Raw genomic sequence first — 23,091 nt, forward strand, 5'->3', positions numbered from 1 at the left:
TTAACTCTGTTAGCTGAATTCTCAGATCAGAAAGAAGTTTCACAGAATGCTTCTGTGTAGTTTATATTTGAATATATTCCTTTTTCCACTACTACGCTCTTAGCGCTCCAAATGTCCAGTTGCATTTTCTACAGAAAGAGTGTTCAGATCTGCTCAATCAAAAGTATGGTTTAACTCTGTTAGCTGAATGCACAGATCAGAAAGAAGTTTCACCGAATGATTCTGTGTAGTTTATATTTGAAGACATTCCTTTTTCCACTATTACCCTCTTAGCGCTCCGAATCTCCACTTGCATTTTCTACAAAAAGAGTGTTTCATAACTGCTCAATCAAAAATATGTTTTATCTCTGTTAACAGAATTTACAGATCAGAAATATGTTTCACAGAATGCATCTGTGTAGTTTTTATTTGAAGATATTCTTTTTCCCAATGTAGGCCTCTTAGCGCTTAGCATGTCCAATTGCAGTTTCTACAGAAAGAGTGTTTCTGAACGGCTCAATCAAAAGTAAGGTTCAACTCTGTTAGTTGAATGCACAGAACAGAAAGAATTTTCACAGAATGCTACTGTGTAGTTTATATTTGAATATATTCCTTTTTCCACTATTACCCTCTTAGCGCTCAGAATGTCCACTTGCATTTTCTACAGAAAGAGTGTTCAGAACTGCGCAATCAAAAGTATGGTTTAACTCTGTTAGCTTAATGAACATATCAGAAATAAGTTTCACACAATGCTTCTGTGTAGTTTTTATTTGAAGATATTATTTTTTCCAATATAGGCCTCTTAGCGCTCAGAATGTCCAATTGCAGTTTCTACAGAAAGAGTGTTTCAGAAAGGCTCAATCAAAACTAAGGTTCAATTCTGTTAGTTGAATGCACAGAACAGAATGAAATTTCATACAATGCTTCTGTGTAGTTTATATTTGAACATATTCTTTTTTCCACTATTACCCACTTAGCGCTACGAATGTCCAGTTGCATTTTCTACAGACAGAGTGTTTCAAAACTGCTCAATCAAAAGTATGGTTTAACTCTGTTAGCTGAATGCTCAGATCAGAAAGAAGTTTCACAGAATGATTCTGTGTAGTTTATATTTGGAGACATTCCTTTTTCCACTATTACCCTCTTAGCGCTCCGAATCTCCACTTGCATTTTCTACAGAAAGAGTGTTTCAGAACGGCTCAATCAAAACTAAGGTTCAACTCTTTTAGTTGAACAAACAGAACTGAAAGAAGTTTCACACAATTCTTCTGTGTAGTTTTTATTTGTAGACATTCTTTTTCCCAATATAGGCCTCTTAGCGCTCAGAATGTCCAATTGCAGTTTCTACAGAAAGAGGGTTTCAGAACGGCTCAATCAAAAGTAAGGTTCAACTCTGTTAGTTGAATGCACAGAACAGAAAGAAGTTTCATACAATGCTTCTGTGTAGTTTATATTTGAACATATTCTTTTTTCCACTATTACCCACTTAGCGCTACGAATGTCCAGTTGCATTTTCTACAGACAGAGTGTTTCAAAACTGCTCAATCAAAAGTATGGTTTAACTCTGTTAGCTGAATGCTCAGATCAGAAAGAAGTTTCACAGAATGCTTCTGTGTAGTTTATATTTGAATATATTCCTTTTTCCACTACTACGCTCTTAGCGCTCCAAATGTCCAGTTGCATTTTCTACACAAAGAGTGTTCAGATCTGCTCAATCAAAAGTATGGTTTAACTCTGTTAGCTGAATGCACAGATCAGAAAGAAGTTTCACCGAATGATTCTGTGTAGTTTATATTTGAAGACATTCCTTTTTCCACTATTACCCCCTTAGCGCTCCGAATCTCCACTTGCATTTTCTACAAAAAGAGTGTTTCATAACTGCTCAATCAAAAATATGTTTTATCTCTGTTAACTGAATTTACAGATCAGAAGTAAGTTTCACAGAATGCATCTGTGTAGTTTTTATTTGAAGATATTCTTTTTCCCAATGTAGGCCTCTTAGCGCTTAGCATGTCCAATTGCAGTTTCTACAGAAAGAGTGTTTCTGAACGGCTCAATCAAAAGTAAGGTTCAACTCTGTTAGTTGAATGAACAGAACAGAAAGAATTTTCACAGAATGCTACTGTGTAGTTTATATTTGAATATATTCCTTTTTCCACTATTACCCTCTTAGCGCTCCGAATGTCCACTTGCATTTTCTACAGAAAGAGTGTTCAGAACTGCGCAATCAAAAGTATGGTTTAACTCTGTTAGCTTAATGAACATATCAGAAATAAGTTTCACACAATGCTTCTGTGTAGTTTTTATTTGAAGATATTATTTTTTCCAATATAGGCCTCTTAGCGCTCAGAATGTCCAATTGCAGTTTCTACAGAAAGAGTGTTTCAGAAAGGCTCAATCAAAACTAAGGTTCAACTCTGTTAGTTGAATGCACAGAACAGAATGAAATTTCATACAATGCTTCTGTGTAGTTTATATTTGAACATATTCTTTTTTCCACTATTACCCACATGGCGCTACGAATGTCCAGTTGCATTTTCTACAGACAGAGTGTTTCAAAACTGCTCAATCAAAAGTATGGTTTAACTCTGTTAGCTGAATGCTCAGATCAGAAAGAAGTTTCACAGAATGCTTCTGTGTAGTTTATAATTGAATATATTCCTTTTTCCACTACTACTCTCTTAGCGCTCCAAATGTCCAGTTGCATTTTCTACAGAAAGAGTGTTCAGATCTGCTCAATCAAAAGTATGGTTTAACTCTGTTAGCTGAATGCACAGATCAGAAAGAAGTTTCACCGAATGATTCTGTGTAGTTTATATTTGTAGACATTCCTTTTTCCACTATTACCCTCTTAGCGCTCTGAATCTCCACTTGCATTTTCTACAAAAAGAGTGTTTCATAACTGCTCAATCAAAAATATGTTTTATCTCTGTTAACTGAATTTACAGATCAGAAATAAGTTTCACAGAATGCATCTGTGTAGTTTTTATTTGAAGATATTCTTTTTCCCAATGTAGGCCTCTTAGCGCTTAGCATGTCCAATTGCAGTTTCTACAGAAAGAGTGTTTCAGAACGGCTCAATTAAAAGTAAGGTTCAACTCTGTTAGTTGAATGCACAGAACAGAAAGAATTTTCACAGAATGCTACTGTGTAGATTATATTTGAATATATTCCTTTTTCCACTATTACCCTCTTAGCGCTCCGAATGTCCACTTGCATTTTCTACAGAAAGAGTGTTCAGAACTGCACAATCAAAAGTATGGTTTAACTCTGTTAGCTTAATGAACATATCAGAAATAAGTTTCACACAATGCTTCTGTGTAGTTTTTATTTGAAGATATTATTTTTCCCAATAGAGGCCTCTTAGCGCTCAGAATGTCCAATTGCAGTTTCTACAGAAAGAGTGTTTCAGAAAGGCTCAATCAAAAGTAAGGTTCAACTCTGTTAGTTGAATGCACAGAACAGAAAGTATTTTCATACAATGCTTCTGTGTAGTTTATATTTGAACATATTCTTTTTTCCACTATTACCCACTTAGCGCTACGAATGTCCAGTTGCATTTTCTACAGACAGAGTGTTTCAAAACTGCTCAATCAAAAGTATGGTTTAATTCTGTTAGCTGAATGCTCAGATCAGAAAGAAGTTTCACAGAATGCTTCTGTGTAGTTTATATTTGAATATATTCCTTTTTCCACTACTACTCTCTTAGCGCTCCAAATGTCCAGTTGCATTTTCTACAGAAAGAGTGTTCAGATCTGCTCAATCAAAAGTATGGTTTAACTCTGTTAGCTGAATGCACAGATCAGAAAGAATTTTCACAGAATGATTCTGTGTAGTTTATATTTGGAGACATTCCTTTTTCCACTATTACCCTCTTAGCGCTCCGAATCTCCACTTGCAATTTCTACAGAAAGAGTGTTTCAGAACGGCTCAATCAAAACTAAGGTTCAACTCTTTTAGTTGAACAAACAGAACAGAAAGAAGTTTCACACAATACCTCTGTGTAGTTTTTATTTGTAGACATTCTTTTTCCCAATATAGGCCTCTTAGCGCTCAGAATGTCCAATTGCAGTTTCTACAGAAAGAGTGTTTCAGAACGGCTCAATCAAAAGTAAGGTTCAACTCTGTTAGTTGAATGCACAGAACAGAAAGAAGTTTCATACAATGCTTCTGTGTAGTTTATATTTGAACATATTCTTTTTTCCACTATTACCCACTTAGCGCTACGAATGTCCAGTTGCATTTTCTACAGACAGAGTGTTTCAAAACTGCTCAATCAAAAGTATGGTTTAACTCTGTTAGCTGAATGCTCAGATCAGCAAGAAGTTTCACAGAATGCTTCGGTGTAGTTTATATTTGAATATATTCCTTTTTCCACTACTACTCTCTTAGCGCTCCAAATGTCCAGTTGCATTTTCTACAGAAAGAGGGTTCAGATCTGCTCAATCAAAAGTATGGTTTAATTCTGTTAGCTGAATGCACAGATCAGAAAGAAGTTTCACAGAATGATTCTGTGTAGTTTATATTTGGAGACATTCCTTTTTCCACTATTACCCTCTTAGCGCTCCGAATCTCCACTTGCATTTTCTACAGAAAGAGTGTTTCAGAACGGCTCAATCAAAACTAAATTTCAACTCTTTTAGTTGAACTAACAGAACAGAAAGAAGTTTCACACAATTCTTCTGTGTAGTTTTTATTTGTAGACATTCTTTTTCCCAATATACGCCTCTTAGCGCTGAGAATGTCCAATTGCAGTTTGTACAGAAAGAGTGTTTGAGAACGGCTCAATCAAAAGTAAGGTTCAACTCTGTTAGTTGAATGCACAGAACAGAAAGAAGTTTCATACAATGCTTCTGTGTAGTTTATATTTGAACATATTCTTTTTTCCACTATTACCCACTTAGCGCTACGAATGTCCAGTTGCATTTTCTACAGACAGAGTGTTTCAAAACTGCTCAATCAAAAGTATGGTTTAACTCTGTTAGCTGAATTCTCAGATCAGAAAGAAGTTTCACAGAATGCTTCTGTGTAGTTTATATTTGAATATATTCCTTTTTCCACTACTACGCTCTTAGCGCTCCAAATGTCCAGTTGCATTTTCTACAGAAAGAGTGTTCAGATCTGCTCAATCAAAAGTATGGTTTAACTCTGTTAGCTGAATGCACAGATCAGAAAGAAGTTTCACCGAATGATTCTGTGTAGTTTATATTTGAAGACATTCCTTTTTCCACTATTACCCTCTTAGCGCTCCGAATCTCCACTTGCATTTTCTACAAAAAGAGTGTTTCATAACTGCTCAATCAAAAATATATTTTATCTCTGTTAACAGAATTTACAGATCAGAAATATGTTTCACAGAATGCATCTGTGTAGTTTTTATTTGAAGATATTCTTTTTCCCAATGTAGGCCTCTTAGCGCTTAGCATGTCCAATTGCAGTTTCTACAGAAAGAGTGTTTCTGAACGGCTCAATCAAAAGTAAGGTTCAACTCTGTTAGTTGAATGCACAGAACAGAAAGAATTTTCACAGAATGCTACTGTGTAGTTTATATTTGAATATATTCCTTTTTCCACTATTACCCTCTTAGCGCTCAGAATGTCCACTTGCATTTTCTACAGAAAGAGTGTTCAGAACTGCGCAATCAAAAGTATGGTTTAACTCTGTTAGCTTAATGAACATATCAGAAATAAGTTTCACACAATGCTTCTGTGTAGTTTTTATTTGAAGATATTATTTTTTCCAATATAGGCCTCTTAGCGCTCAGAATGTCCAATTGCAGTTTCTACAGAAAGAGTGTTTCAGAAAGGCTCAATCAAAACTAAGGTTCAATTCTGTTAGTTGAATGCACAGAACAGAATGAAATTTCATACAATGCTTCTGTGTAGTTTATATTTGAACATATTCTTTTTTCCACTATTACCCACTTAGCGCTACGAATGTCCAGTTGCATTTTCTACAGACAGAGTGTTTCAAAACTGCTCAATCAAAAGTATGGTTTAACTCTGTTAGCTGAATGCTCAGATCAGAAAGAAGTTTCACCGAATGATTCTGTGTAGTTTATATTTGAAGACATTCCTTTTTCCACTATTACCCCCTTAGCGCTCCGAATCTCCACTTGCATTTTCTACAAAAAGAGTGTTTCATAACTGCTCAATCAAAAATATGTTTTATCTCTGTTAACTGAATTTACAGATCAGAAGTAAGTTTCACAGAATGCATCTGTGTAGTTTTTATTTGAAGATATTCTTTTTCCCAATGTAGGCCTCTTAGCGCTTAGCATGTCCAATTGCAGTTTCTACAGAAAGAGTGTTTCTGAACGGCTCAATCAAAAGTAAGGTTCAACTCTGTTAGTTGAATGAACAGAACAGAAAGAATTTTCACAGAATGCTACTGTGTAGTTTATATTTGAATATATTCCTTTTTCCACTATTACCCTCTTAGCGCTCCGAATGTCCACTTGCATTTTCTACAGAAAGAGTGTTCAGAACTGCGCAATCAAAAGTATGGTTTAACTCTGTTTGCTTAATGAACATATCAGAAATAAGTTTCACACAATGCTTCTGTGTAGTTTTTATTTGAAGATATTATTTTTTCCAATATAGGCCTCTTAGCGCTCAGAATGTCCAATTGCAGTTTCTACAGAAAGAGTGTTTCAGAAAGGCTCAATCAAAACTAAGGTTCAACTCTGTTAGTTGAATGCACAGAACAGAATGAAATTTCATACAATGCTTCTGTGTAGTTTATATTTGAACATATTCTTTTTTCCACTATTACCCACATGGCGCTACGAATGTCCAGTTGCATTTTCTACAGACAGAGTGTTTCAAAACTGCTCAATCAAAAGTATGGTTTAACTCTGTTAGCTGAATGCTCAGATCAGAAAGAAGTTTCACAGAATGCTTCTGTGTAGTTTATATTTGAATATATTCCTTTTTCCACTACTACTCTCTTAGCGCTCCAAATGTCCAGTTGCATTTTCTACAGAAAGAGTGTTCAGATCTGCTCAATCAAAAGTATGGTTTAATTCTGTTAGCTGAATGCACAGATCAGAAAGAAGTTTCACAGAATGATTCTGTGTAGTTTATATTTGGAGACATTCCTTTTTCCACTATTACCATCTTAGCGCTCCGAATCTCCACTTGCATTTTCTACAGAAAGTGTGTTTCAGAAGGGCTCAATCAAAACAAAGTTTCAACTCTTTTAGTTGAACAAACAGAACAGAAAGAAGTTTCACACAATTCTTCTGTGTAGTTTTTATTTGTAGACATTCTTTTTCCCAATATAGGCCTCTTAGCGCTCAGAATGTCCAATTGCAGTTTCTACAGAAAGAGTGTTTCAGAACGGCTCAATCAAAAGTAAGGTTCAACTCTGTTAGTTGAATGCACAGAACAGAAAGAAGTTTCATACAATGCTTCTGTGTAGTTTATATTTGAACATATTCTTTTTTCCACTATTACCCACTTAGCGCTACGAATGTCCAGTTGCATTTTCTACAGACAGAGTGTTTCAAAACTGCTCAATCAAAAGTATGGTTTAATTCTGTTAGCTGAATGCTCAGATCAGAAAGAAGTTTCACAGAATGATTCTGTGTAGTTTATATTTGGAGACATTCCTTTTTCCACTATTACCCTCTTAGCGCTCCGAATCTCCACTTGCATTTTCTACAGAAAGAGTGTTTCAGAACGGCTCAATCAAAACTAAGGTTCAACTCTTTTAGTTGAACAAACAGAACAGAAAGAAGTTTCACACAATTCTTCTGTGTAGTTTTTATTTGTAGACATTCTTTTTCCCAATATAGGCCTCTTAGCGCTCAGAATGTCCAATTGCAGTTTCTACAGAAAGAGTGTTTCAGAACGGCTCAATCAAAAGTAAGGTTCAACTCTGTTAGTTGAATGCACAGAACAGAAAGAAGTTTCATACAATGCTTTTGTGTATTTTATATTTGAACATATTCTTTTTTCCACTATTACCCACTTAGCGCTACGAATGTCCAGTTGCATTTTCTACAGACAGAGTGTTTCAAAACTGCTCAATCAAAAGTATGGTTTAAATCTGTTAGCTGAATGCTCAGATCAGAAAGAAGTTTCACAGAATGCTTCTGTGTAGTTTATATTTGAATATATTCCCTTTTCCACTACTACGCTCTTAGCGCTCCAAATGTCCAGTTGCATTTTCTACAGAAAGAGTGTTCAGATCTGCTCAATCAAAGGTATGGTTTAACTCTGTTAGCTGAATACACAGATCAGAAAGAAGTTTCACCGAATGTTTCCGTGTAGTTTATATTTGAAGACATTCCTTTTTCCACTATTACCAACTTAGCGCTCCGAATCTCCACTTGCATTTTCTACAAAAAGAGTGTTTCATAACTGCTCAATCAAAAATATGTTTTATCTCTGTTAACTGAATTTACAGATCAGAAATAAGTTTCACAGAATGCATCTGTGTAGTTTTTATTTGAAGATATTCTTTTTCCCAATGTAGGCCTCTTAGCGCTTAGCATGTCCAAATGCAGTTTCTACAGAAAGAGTGTTTCAGAACGGCTCAATCAAAAGTAAGGTTCAACTCTGTTAGTTGAATGCACAGAACAGAAAGAATTTTCACAGAATGCTACTGTGTAGTTTATATTTGAATATATTCCTTTTTCCACTATTACCCTCTTAGCGCTCCGAATGTCCACTTGCATTTTCTACAGAAAGAGTGTTCAGAACTGCGCAATCAAAAGTATGGTTTAACTCTGTTAGCTTAATGAACATATCAGAAATAAGTTTCACACAATGCTTCTGTGTAGTTTTTATTTGAAGATATTATTTTTCCCAATATAGGCCTCTTAGCGCTCAGAATGTCCAATTGCAGTTTCTACAGAAAGAGTGTTTCAGAAAGGCTCAATCAAAACTAAGGTTCAAGTCTGTTAGTTGAATGCACAGAACAGAAAGAAATTTCATACAATGCTTCTGTGTAGTTTATATTTGAACATATTCTTTTTTCCACTATTACCCACTTGGCGCTACGAATGTCCAGTTGCATTTTCTACAGACAGAGTGTTTCAAAACTGCTCAATCAAAAGTATGGTTTAACTCTGTTAGCTGAATGCTCAGATCAGAAAGAAGTTTCACAGAATACTTCTGTGTAGTTTATATTTGAATATATTCCTTTTTCCACTACTACTCTCTTAGCGCTCCAAATGTCCAGTTGAATTTTCTACAGAAAGAGCGTTCAGATCTGCTCAATCAAAAGTATGTTTTAACCCTGTTAGCTGAATGCACAGATCAGAAAGAAGTTTCACAGAATGATTCTGTGTAGTTTATATTTGGAGACATTCCTTTTTCCACTATTACCCTCTTAGTGCTCCGAATCTCCACTTGCATTTTCTACAGAAAGAGTGTTTCAGAACGGCTCAATCAAAACTAAGGTTCAACACTTTTAGTTGAACAAACAGAACAGAAAGAAGTTTCACACAATTCTTCTGTGTAGTTTTTATTTGTAGACATTCTTTTTCCCAATATAGGCCTCTTAGCGCTCAGAATGTCCAATTGCAGTTTCTACAGAAAGAGTGTTTCAGAACGGCTCAATCAAAAGTAAGGTTCAACTCTGTTAGTTGAATGCACAGAACAGAAAGAAGTTTCATACAATGCTTCTGTGTAGTTTATATTTGAACATATTCTTTTTTCCACTATTACCCACTTAGCGCTACGAATGTCCAGTTGCATTTTCTACAGACAGAGTGTTTCAAAACTGCTCAATCAAAAGTATGGTTTAACTTTGTTAGCTGAATGCTCAGATCAGAAAGAAGTTTCACAGAATGATTCTGTGTAGTTTATATTTGGAGACATTCCTTTTTCCACTATTACCCTCTTAGTGCTCCGAATCTCCACTTGCATTTTCTACAGAAAGAGTGTTTCAGAACGGCTCAATCAAAACTAAGGTTCAACTCTTTTAGTTGAACAAACAGAACTGAAAGAAGTTTCACACAATTCTTCTGTGTAGTTTTTATTTGTAGACATTCTTTTTCCCAATATAGGCCTCTTAGCGCTCAGAATGTCCAATTGCAGTTGCTACAGAAAGAGTGTTTCAGAACGGCTCAATCAAAAGTAAGGTTCAACTCTGTTAGTTGAATGCACAGAACAGAAAGAAGTTTCATACAATGCTTTTGTGTAGTTTATATTTGAACATATTCTTTTTTCCACTATTACCCACTTAGCGCTACGAATGTCCAGTTGCATTTTCTACAGACAGAGTGTTTCAAAACTGCTCAATCAAAAGTATGGTTTAAATCTGTTAGCTGAATGCTCAGATCAGAAAGAAGATTCACAGAATGCTTCTGTGTAGTTTATATTTGAATATATTCCTTTTTCCACTACTACGCTCTTAGCGCTCCAAATGTCCAGTTGCATTTTCTACAGAAAGAGTGTTCAGATCTGCTCAATCAAAGGTATGGTTTAACTCTGTTAGCTGAATACACAGATCAGAAAGAAGTTTCACCGAATGATTCCGTGTAGTTTATATTTGAAGACATTCCTTTTTCCACTATTACCAACTTAGCGCTCCGAATCTCCACTTGCATTTTCTACAAAAAGAGTGTTTCATAACTGCTCAATCAAAAATATGTTTTATCTCTGTTAACTGAATTTACAGATCAGAAATAAGTTTCACAGAATGCATCTGTGTAGTTTTTATTTGAAGATATTCTTTTTCCCAATGTAGGCCTCTTAGCGCTTAGCATGTCCAATTGCAGTTTCTACAGAAAGAGTGTTTCAGAACGGCTCAATCAAAAGTAACGTTCAACTCTGTTAGTTGAATGCACAGAACAGAAAGAATTTTCATAGAATGCTACTGTGTAGTTAATATTTGAATATATTCCTTTCTCCACTATTACACTCTTAGCGCTCCGAATGTCCACTTGCATTTTCTACAGAAGGAGTGTTCTGAACTGTGCAATCAAAAGTATGGTTTAACTCTGTTAGCTTAATGAACATGTCAGAAATAAGTTTCACACAATGCTTCTGTGTAGTTTTTATTTGAAGATATTATTTTTCCCAATATAGGCCTCTTAGCGCTCAGAACGTCCAATTGCAATTTCTACAGAAAGAGTGTTTCAGAAAGGCTCAATCAAAAGTAAGGTTCAACTCTGTTAGTTGAATGCACAGAACAGAAAGAAATTTCATACAATGCTTCTGTGTAGTTTATATTTGAACATATTCTTTTTTCCACTATTACCCACTTGGCGCTACGAATGTCCAGTTGCATTTTCTACAGACAGAGTGTTTCAAAACTGCTCAATGAAAAGTATGGTTTAACTCTGTTAGCTGAATGCTCAGATCAGAAAGAAGTTTCACAGAATGCTTCTGTGTAGTTTATATTTGAATATATTCCTTTTTCCACTACTACTCTCTTAGCGCTCCAAATGTCCAGTTGCATTTTCTACAGAAAGAGTGTTCAGATCTGCTCAATCAAAACTAAGGTTCAACTCTTTTAGTTGAACAAACAGAACTGAAAGAAGTTTCACACAACTCTTCTGTGTAGTTTTTATTTGTAGACATTCTTTTTCCCAATATAGGCCTCTTAGCGCTCAGAATGTCCAATTGCAGTTTCTACAGAAAGAGTGTTTCAGAACGGCTCAATCAAAAGTAAGGTTCAACTCTGTTAGTTGAATGCACAGAACAGAAAGAAGTTTCATACAATGCTTTTGTGTAGTTTATATTTGAACATATTCTTTTTTCCACTATTACCCACTTAGCGCTACGAATGTCCAGTTGCATTTTCTACAGACAGAGTGTTTCAAAACTGCTCAATCAAACGTATGGTTTAAATCTGTTAGCTGAATGCTCAGATCAGAAAGATGTTTCACAGAATGCTTCTGTGTAGTTTATATTTGAATATATTCCTTTTTCCACTACTACGCTCTTAGCGCTCCAAATGTCCAGTTGCATTTTCTACAGAAAGAGTGTTCAGATCTGCTCAATCAAAGGTATGTTTTAACACTGTTAGCTGAATACACAGATCAGAAAGAAGTTTCACCGAATGATTCCGTGTAGTTTATATTTGAAGACATTCCTTTTTCCACTATTACCAACTTAGCGCTCCGAATCTCCACTTGCATTTTCTACAAAAAGTGTGTTTCATAACTGCTCAATCAAAAATATGTTTTATCTCTGTTAACTGAATTTACAGATCAGAAATAAGTTTCACAGAATGCATCTGTGTAGTTTTTATTTGAAGATATTCTTTTTCCCAATGTAGGCCTCTTAGCGCTTAGCATGTCCAATTGCAGTTTCTACAGAAAGAGTGTTTCAGAACGGCTCAATCAAAAGTAAGGTTCAACTCTGTTAGTTGAATGCACAGAACAGAAAGAATTTTCACAGAATGCTACTGTGTAGTTTATATTTGAATATATTCCTTTTTCCACTATTACCCTCTTAGCACTCCGAATGTCCACTTGCATTTTCTACAGAAAGAGTGTTCAGAACTGCGCAATCAAAAGTATGGTTTAACTCTGTTAGCTTAATGAACATATCAGAAATAAGTTTCACACAATGCTTCTGTGTAGTTTTTATTTGAAGATATTATTTTTCCCAATATAGGCCTCTTAGCGCTCAGAATGTCCAATTGCAGTTTCTACAGAAAGAGTGTTTCAGAAAGGCTCAATCAAAACTAAGGTTCAAGTCTGTTAGTTGAATGCACAGAACAGAAAGAAATTTCATACAATGCTTCTGTGTAGTTTATATTTGAACATATTCTTTTTTCCACTATTACCCACTTGGCGCTATGAATGTCCAGTTGCATTTTCTACAGACAGAGTGTTTCAAAACTGCTCAATCAAAAGTATGGTTTAACTCTGTTAGCTGAATGCTCAGATCAGAAAGAAGTTTCACAGAATGTTTCTGTGTAGTTTATATTTGAATATATTCCTTTTTCCACTACTACTCTCTTAGCGCTCCAAATGTCCAGTTGCATTTTCTACAGAAAGAGTGTTCAGATCTGCTCAATCAAAAGTATGGTTTAACTCTGTTAGCTGAATGCACAGATCAGAAAGAAGTTTCACAGAATGATTCTGTGTAGTTTATATTTGGAGACATACCTTTTTCCACTATTACCCTCTTAGCGCTCCGAATCTCTACTTGCATTTTCTACAGAAAGAGTGTTTCAGAACGGCTCAATCAAAACTAAGGTTCAACTCTTTTAGTTGAACAAACAGAACAGAAAGAAGTTTCACACAATTCTTCTGTGTAGTTTTTATTTGTAGACATTCTTTTTCCCAATATAGGCCTCTTAGCGCTCAGAATGTCCAATTGCAGTTTCTACAGAAAGAGTGTTTCAGAACGGCTCAATCAAAAGTAAGGTTCAACTCTGTTAGTTGAATGCACAGAACAGAAAGAAGTTTCATACAATGCTTCTGTGTAGTTTATATTTGAACATATTCTTTTTTCCACTATTACCCACTTAGCGCTACGAATGTCCAGTTGCATTTTCTACAGACAGAGTGTTTCAAAACTGCTCAATCAAAAGTATGGTTTAACTCTGTTAGCTGAATGCTCAGATCAGAAAGAAGTTTCAGAGAATGATTCTGTGTAGTTTATATTTGGAGACATTCCTTTTTCCACTATTACCCTCTTAGCGCTCCGAATCTCCACTTGCATTTTCTACAGAAAGTGTGTTTCAGAACGGCTCAATCAAAACTAAGGTTCAACTCTTTTAGTTGAACAAACAGAACTGAAAGAAGTTTCACACAATTCTTCTGTGTAGTTTTTATTTGTAGACATTCTTTTTCCCAATATAGGCCTCTTAGCGCTCAGAATGTCCAATTGCAGTTCCTACAGAAAGAGTGTTTCAGAACGGCTCAATCAAAAGTAAGGTTCAACTCTGTTAGTTGAATGCACAGAACAGAAAGAAGTTTCATACAATGCTTTTGTGTAGTTTATATTTGAACATATTCTTTTTTCCACTATTACCCACTTAGCGCTACGAATGTCCAGTTGCATTTTCTACAGACAGAGTGTTTCAAAACTGCTCAATCAAAAGTATGGTTTAACTCTGTTAGCTGAATGCTCAGATCAGAAAGAAGTTTCACAGAATGCTTCTGTGTAGTTTATATTTGAATATATTCCTTTTTCCACTACTACGCTCTTAGCGCTCCAAATGTCCAGTTGCATTTTCTACAGAAAGAGTGTTCAGAACTGCGCAATCCAAAGTATGGTTTAACTCTGTTAGCTTAATGAACATATCAGAAATAAGTTTCACACAATGCTTCTGTGTAGTTTTTATTTGAAGATATTATTTTTCCCAATAGAGGCGTCTTAGCACTCAGAATGTCCAATTGCAGTTTCTACAGAAAGAGTGTTTCAGAAAGGCTCAATCAAAAGTAATTTTCAACTCTGTTAGTTGAATGCACAGAACAGAAAGAAGTTTCATACAATGCTTCTGTGTAGTTTATATTTGAACATATTCTTTTTTCCACTATTACCCACTTAGCGCTACGAATGTCCAGTTGCATTTTCTACAGACAGAGTGTTTCAAAACTGCTCAATCAAAAGTATGGTTTAACTCTGTTAGCTGAATGCTCAGATCAGAAAGAAGTTTCACAGAATGCTTCTGTGTAGTTTATATTTGAATATATTCCTTTTTCCACTACTACTCTCTTAGCGCTCCAAATGTCCAGTTGCATTTTCTACAGAAAGAGTGTTCAGATCTGCTCAATCAAAAGTATGGTTTAACTCTGTTAGCTGAATGCACAGATCAGAAAGAAGTTTCACAGAATGATTCTGTGTAGTTTATATTTGGAGACATTCCTTTTTCCACTATTACCCTCTTAGCGCTCCGAATCTCCACTTGCATTTTCTACAGAAAGAGTGTTTCAGAACGGCTCAATCAAAACTAAGGTTCAACTCTTTTAGTTGAACAAACAGAACAGAAAGAAGTTTCACACAATTCTTCTGTGTAGTTTTTATTTGTAGACATTCTATTTCCCAATATAGGCCTCTTAGCGCTCAGAATGTCCAATTGCAGTTTCTACAGAAAGAGTGTTTCAGAACGGCTCAATCAAAAGTAAGGTTCAACTCTGTTAGTTGAATGCACAGAACAGAAAGAAGATTCATAAAATGCTTCTGTGTAGTTTATATTTGAACATATTCTTTTTTCCACTATTACCCACTTAGCGCTACGAATGTCCAGTTGCATTTTCTACAGACAGAGTGTTTCAAAACTGCTCAATCAAAAGTATGGTTTAACTCTGTTAGCTGAATGCTCAGATCAGAAAGAAGTTTCACAGAATGCTTCTGTGTAGTTTATATTTGAATATATTCCTTTTTCCACTACTACGCTCTTAGCGCTCCAAATGTCCAGTTGCATTTTCTACACAAAGAGTGTTCAGATCTGCTCAATCAAAAGTATGGTTTAACTCTGTTAGCTGAATGCACAGATCAGAAAGAAGGTTCACCGAATGATTCTGTGTAGTTTATATTTGAAGACATTCTTTTTCCACTATTACCCTCTTAGCGCTCCGAATCTCCACTTGCATTTTCTACAAAAAGAGTGTCTCATAACTGCTCAATCAAAAATATGTTTTATCTCTGTTAACTGAATTTACAGATCAGAAATATGTTTCACAGAATGCATCTGTGTAGTTTTTATTTGAAGATATTCTTTTTCCCAATGTAGGCCTCTTAGCGCTTAGCATGTCCAATTGCAGTTTCTACAGAAAGAGTGTTTCAGAACGGCTCAATCAAAAGTAAGGTTCAACTCTGTTAGTTGAATGCACAGAACAGAAAGAATTTTCACAGAATGCTACTGTGTAGTTTATATTTGAATATATTCCTTTTTCCACTATTACTCTCTTAGCGCTCCGAATGTCCACTTGCATTTTCTACAGAAAGAGTGTTCAGAACTGCGCAATCAAAAGTATGGTTTAACTCTGTTAGCTTAATGAACATATCAGAAATAAGTTTCACACAATGCTTCTGTGTAGTTTTTATTTGAAGATATTATTTTTCCCAATATAGGCCTCTTAGCGCTCAGAATGTCCAATTGCAGTTTCTAAAGAAAGAGTGTTTCAGAAAGGCTCAATCAAAACTAAGGTTCAACTCTGTTATTTGAATGCACAGAACAGAAAGAAATTTCATACAATGCTTCTGTGTAGTTTATATTTGAACATATTCTTTTTTCCACTATTACCCACTTGGCGCTACGAATGTCCAGTTGCATTTTCTACAGACAGAGTGTTTCAAAACTGCTCAATCAAAAGTATGGTTTAACTCTGTTAGCTGAATGCTCAGATCAGAAAGAAGTTTCACAGAATGCTTCTGTGTAGTTTATATTTGAATATATTCCTTTTTCCACTACTACTCTCTTAGCGCTCCAAATGTCCAGTTGCATTTTCTACAGAAAGAGTGTTCAGATTTGCTCAATCAAAAGTATGGTTTAACTCTGTTAGCTGAATGCACAGATCCGAAAGAAGTTTCACAGAATGATTCTGTGTAGTTTATATTTGGAGACATTCCTTTTTCCACTATTACCCTCTTAGCCCTCCGAATCTCCACTTGCATTTTCTACAGAAAGAGTGTTTCAGAACGGCTCAATCAAAACTAAGGTTCAACTCTTTTAGTTGAACAAACAGAACAGAAAGAAGTTTCACACAATTCTTCTGTGTAGTTTTTACTTGTAGACATTCTTTTTCCCAATATAGGCCTCTTAGCGCTCAGAATGTCCAATTGCAGTTTCTACAGAAAGAGTGTTTCAGAAAGGCTCAATCAAAACTAAGGTTCAACTCTGTTAGTTGAATGCACAGAACAGAAAGAAATTTCATACAATGCTTCTGTGTAGTTTATATTTGAACATATTCTGTTTTCCACTATTACCCACTTGGCGCTACGAATGTCCAGTTGCATTTTCTACAGACAGAGTGTTTCAAAACTGCTCAATCAAAAGTATGGTTTAACTCTGTTAGCTGAATTCTCAGATCAGAAAGAAGTTTCACAGAATGCTTCTGTGTAGTTTATATTTGAATATATTCCTTTTTCCACTACTACTCTCTTAGCGCTCCAAATGTCCAGTTGCATTTTCTACAGAAAGAGTGTTCAGATCTGCTCAATCAAAAGTATGGTTTAACTCTGTTAGCTGAATGCACAGATCAGAAAGAAGTTTCACAGAATGATTCTGTGTAGTTTATATTTGGAGACATTCCTTTTTCCACTATTACCCTCTTAGCGCTCCGAATCTCCACTTGCATTTTCTACAGAAAGAGTTTTTCAGAACGGCTCAATCAAAACTGAGGTTCAACTCTTTTAGTTGAACAAACAGAACAGAAAGAAGTTTCACACAATTCTTCTGTGTAGTTTTTATTTGTAGACATTCTTTTTCCCAATATAGGCCTCTTAGCGCTCAGAATGTCCAATTGCAGTTTCTACAGAAAGAGTGTTTCAGAACGGCTCAATCAAACGTAAGGTTCAACTCTGTTAGTTGAATGCACAGAACAGAAAGTAGTTTCATACAATGCTTCTGTGTAGTTTACATTTGAACATATTCTTTTTTCCACTATTACCCACTTAGCGCTACGAATGTCCAGTTGCATTTTCTACAGACAGAGTGTTTCAAAACTGCTCAATCAAAAGTATGGTTTAACTCTGTTAGCTGAATGCTCAGATCAGAAAGATGTTTCACAGAATGCTTCTGTGTAGTTTATATTTGAATATATTCCTTTTTCCACTACTACGCTCTTAGCGCTCCAAATGTCCAGTTGCATTTTCTACAGAAAGAGTGTTCAGATCTGCTCAATCAAAAGTATGGTTTAACTCTGTTAGCTGAATGCACAGATCAGAAAGAAGTTTCACCGAATGATTCCGTGTAGTTTATACTTGAAGACATTCCTTTTTCCACTATTACCCTCTTAGCGCTCCGAATCTCCACTTGCATTTTCTACTAAAAGAGTGTTTCATAACTGCTCAATCAAAAATATGTTTTATCTCTGTTAACTGAATTTACAGATCAGAAATAAGTTTCACAGAATGCATCTGTGTAGTTTTTATTTGAAGATATTCTTTTTCCCAATGTAGGCCTCTTAGCGCTTAGCATGTCCAATTGCAGTTTCTACAGAAAGAGTGTTTCAGAACGGCTCAATCAAAAGTAAGGTTCAACACTGTTAGTTGAATGCACAGAACAGAAAGAATTTTCACAGAATGCTACTGTGTAGTTTATATTTGAATATATTCCTTTTTCCACTATTACCCTCTTAGCGCTCCGAATGTCCACTTGCATTTTCTACAGAAAGAGTGTTCAGAAGTGCGCAATCAAAACTATGGTTTAACTCTGTTAGCTTAATGAATATATCAGGAATAAGTTTCACACAATGCTTCTGTGTAGTTTTTATTTGAAGATATTATTTTTCCCAATATAGGCCTCTTAGCGCTCAGAATGTCCAATTGCAGTTTCTACAGAAAGAGTGTTTCAGAACGGCTCAATCAAAAGTAAGGTTCAACTCTGTTAGTTGAATGCACAGAACAGAAAGAATTTTCATAGAATGCTACTGTGTAGTTAATATTTGAATATATTCCTTTCTCCACTATTACACTCTTAGCGCTCCGAATGTCCACTTGCATTTTCTACAGAAGGAGTGTTCTGAACTGTGCAATCAAAAGTATGGTTTAACTCTGTTAGCTTAATGAACATATCAGAAATAAGTTTCACACAATGCTTCTGTGTAGTTTTTATTTGAAGATATTATTTTTCCCAATATAGGCCTCTTAGCGCTCAGAACGTCCAATTGCAATTTCTACAGAAAGAGTGTTTCAGAAAGGCTCAATCAAAAGTAAGGTTCAACTCTGTTAGTTGAATGCACAGAACAGAAAGAAATTTCATACAATGCTTCTGTGTAGTTTATATTTGAACATATTCTTTTTTCCACTATTACCCACTTGGCGCTACGAATGTCCAGTTGCATTTTCTACAGACAGAGTGTTTCAAAACTGCTCAATCAAAAGTATGGTTTAACTCTGTTAGCTGAATGCTCAGATCAGAAAGAATTTTCACAGAATGCTACTGTGTAGTTTATATTTGAATATATTCCTTTTTCCACTATTACCCTCTTAGCGCTCCGAATGTCCACTTGCATTTTCTACAGAAAGAGAGTTCAGAACTGCGCAATCAAAAGTATGGTTTAACTCTGTTAGCTTAATGAACATATCAGAAATAAGTTTCACACAATGCTTCTGTGTAGTTTTTATTTGAAGATATTATTTTTCCCAATATAGGCCTCTTAGCGCTCAGAATGTCCAATTGCAGTTTCTAAAGAAAGAGTGTTTCAGAAAGGCTCAATCAAAACTAAGGTTCAACTCTGTTAGTTGAATGCACAGAACAGAAAGAAATTTCATACAATGCTTCTGTGTAGTTTATATTTGAACATATTCTTTTTTCCACTATTACCCACTTGGCGCTACGAATGTCCAGTTGCATTTTCTACAGACAGAGTGTTTCAAAACTGCTCAATCAAAAGTATGGTTTAACTCTGTTAGCTGAATGCTTAGATCAGAAAGAAGTTTCACAGAATGCTTCTGTGTAGTTTATATTTGAATATATTCCTTTTTCCACTACTACTCTCTTAGCGCTCCAAATGTCCAGTTGCATTTTCTACAGAAAGAGTGTTCAGATCTGCTCAATCAAAAGTATGGTTTAACTCTGTTAGCTGAATGCACAGATCAGAAAGAAGTTTCACAGAATGATTCTGTGTAGTTTATATTTGGAGACATTCCTTTTTCCACTATTACCCTCTTAGCGCTCCGAATCTCCACTTGCATTTTCTACAGAAAGAGTGTTTCAGAACGGCTCAATCAAAACTAAGATTCAAATCTTTTAGTTGAACAAACAGAACAGAAAGAAGTTTCACACAATTCTTCTGTGTAGTTTTTATTTGTAGACATTCTTTTTCCCAATATAGGCCTCTTAGCGCTCAGAATGTCCAATTGCAGTTTCTACAGAAAGAGTGTTTCAGAACGGCTCAATCAAAAGTAAGGTTCAACTCTGTTAGTTGAATGCACAGAACAGAAAGAAGTTTCATACAATGCTTCTGTGTAGTTTATATTTGAACATATTCTTTTTTCCACTATTACCCACTTAGCGCTACGAATGTCCAGTTGCATTTTCTACAGACAGAGTGTTTCAAAACTGTTCAATCAAAAGTATGGTTTAACTCTGTTAGCTGAATGCTCAGATCAGAAAGAAGTTTCACAGAATGATTCTGTGTAGTTTATATTTGGAGACATTCGTTTTTCCACTATTACCCTCTTAGCGCTCCGAATCTCCACTTGCATTTTCTACAGAAAGAGTGTTTCAGAACGGCTCAATCAAAACTAAGGTTCAACTCTTTTAGTTGAACAAACAGAACTGAAAGAATTTTCACACAATTCTTCTGTGTAGTTTTTATTTGTACACATTCTTTTTCCCAATATAGGCCACTTAGCGCTCAGAATGTCCAATTGCAGTTTCTACAGAAAGAGTGTTTCAGAACGGCTCAATCAAAAGTAAGGTTCAACTCTGTTAGTTGAATGCACAGAACAGAAAGAAGTTTCATACAATGCTTTTGTGTAGTTTATATTTGAACATATTCTTTTTTCCACTATTACCCACTTAGCGCTACGAATGTCCAGTTGCATTTTCTACAGACAGAGTGTTTCAAAACTGCTCAATCAAAAGTATGGTTTAAATCTGTTAGCTGAATTCTCAGATCAGAAAGAAGTTTCACAGAATGCTTCTGTGTAGTTTATATTTGAATATATTCCTTTTTCCACTACTACGCTCTTAGCGCTCCAAATGTCCAGTTGCATTTTCTACAGAAAGAGTGTTCAGATCTGCTCAATCAAAGGTATGGTTTAACTCTGTTAGCTGAATACACAGATCAGAAAGAAGTTTCACCGAATGACTCCGTGTAGTTTATATTTGAAGACATTCCTTTTTCCACTATTACCAACTTAGCGCTCCGAATCTCCACTTGCATTTTCTACAAAAAGAGTGTTTCATAACTGCTCAATCAAAAATATGTTTTATCTCTGTTAACTGAATTTACAGATCAGAAATAAGTTTCACAGAATGCATCTGTGTAGTTTTTATTTGAAGATATTCTTTTTCCCAATGTAGGCCTCTTAGCGCTTAGCATGTCCAATTGCAGTTTCTACAGAAAGAGTGTTTCAGAACGGCTCAATCAAAAGTAAGGTTCAACTCTGTTAGTTGAATGCACATAACAGAAAGAAATTTCATAGAATGCTACTGTGTAGTTTATATTTGAATATATTCCTTTCTCCACTATTACACTCTTAGCGCTCCGAATGTCCACTTGCATTTTCTACAGAAGGAGTGTTCTGAACTGTGCAATCAAAAGTATGGTTTAACTCTGTTAGCTTAATGAACATATCAGAAATAAGTTTCACACAATGCTTCTGTGTAGTTTTTATTTGTAGATATTATTTTTCCCAATATAGGCCTCTAAGCGCTCAGAACGTCCAATTGCAATTTCTACAGAAAGAGTGTTTCAGAAAGGCTCAATCAAAAGTAAGGTTCAACTCTGTTAGTTGAATGCACAGAACAGAAAGAAATTTCATACAATGCTTCTGTGTAGTTTATATTTGAACATATTCTTTTTTCCACTATTACCCACTTGGCGCTACGAATGTCCAGTTGCATTTTCTACAGACAGAGTGTTTCAAAACTGCTCAATCAAAAGTATGGTTTACCTCTGTTAGCTGAATGCTCAGATCAGAAAGAAGTTTCACAGAATGCTTCTGTGTAGTTTATATTTGAATATATTCCTTTTTCCACTACTACTCTCTTAGCGCTCCAAATGTCCAGTTGCATTTTCTACAGAAAGAGTGTTCAGATCTGCTCAATCAAAAGTATGGTTTAACTCTGTTAGCTGAATGCACAGATCAGAAAGAAGTTTCACAGAATGATTCTGTGTAGTTTATATTTGGAGACATTCCTTTTTCCACTATTACCCTCTTAGCGCTCCGAATCTCCACTTGCATTTTCTACAGAAAGAGTGTTTCAGAACGGCTCAATCAAAACTAAGTTTCAACTCTTTTAGTTGAACAGACAGAACAGAAAGAAGTTTCACACAATTCTTCTGTGTAGTTTTTACTTGTAGACATTCTTTTTCCCAATATAGGCCTCTTAGCGCTCAGAATGTCCAATTGCAGTTTCTACAGAAAGAGTGTTGCAGAACGGCTCAATCAAAAGTAAGGTTCAACACTGTTAGTTGAATGCACAGAACAGAAAGAAGTTTCATACAATGCTTCTGTGTAGTTTATATTTGAACATATTATTTTTTCCACTATTACCCACTTAGCGCTACGAATATCCAGTTGCATTTTCTACAGACAGAGTGTTTCAAAACTGCTCAATCAAAAGTATGGTTTAACACTGTTAGCTGAATGCTCAGATCAGAAAGAAGTTTCACAGAATGCTTCTGTGTAGTTTATATTTGAATATATGCCTTTTTCCACTACTACGCTCTTAGCGCTCCAAATGTCCAGTTGCATTTTCTACACAAAGATTGTTCAGATCTGCTCAATCAAAAGTATGGTTTAACTCTGTTAGCTGAATGCACAGATCAGAAAGAAGTTTCACCGAATGATTCTGTGTAGTTTATATTTGAAGACATTCCTTTTTCCACTATTACCCTCTTAGCGCTCCGAATCTCCACTTGCATTTTCTACAAAAAGAGTGTTTCATAACTGCTCAATCAAAAATATGTTTTATCTCTGTTAACTGAATTTACAGATCAGAAATAAGTTTCACAGAATGCATATGTGTAGTATCTATTTGAAGATATTCTTTTTCCCAATGTAGGCCTCTTAGCGCTTAGCATGTCCAATTGCAGTTTCTACAGAAAGAGTGTTTCAGAACGGCTCAATCAAAAGTAAGGTTCAACTCTGTTAGTTGAATGCACAGAACAGAAAGAATTTTCACAGAATGCTACTGTGTAGTTTATATTTGAATATATTCCTTTTTCCACTATTACCCTCTTAGCGCTCCGAATGTCCACTTGCATTTTCTACAGAAAGAGAGTTCAGAACTGCGCAATCAAAAGTATGGTTTAACTCTGTTAGCTTAATGAACATATCAGAAATAAGTTTCACA

Source organism: Symphalangus syndactylus, chromosome 6, assembly GCF_028878055.3.
Source record: "Symphalangus syndactylus isolate Jambi chromosome 6, NHGRI_mSymSyn1-v2.1_pri, whole genome shotgun sequence".
Lineage (NCBI taxonomy): Eukaryota > Metazoa > Chordata > Mammalia > Primates > Hylobatidae > Symphalangus > Symphalangus syndactylus.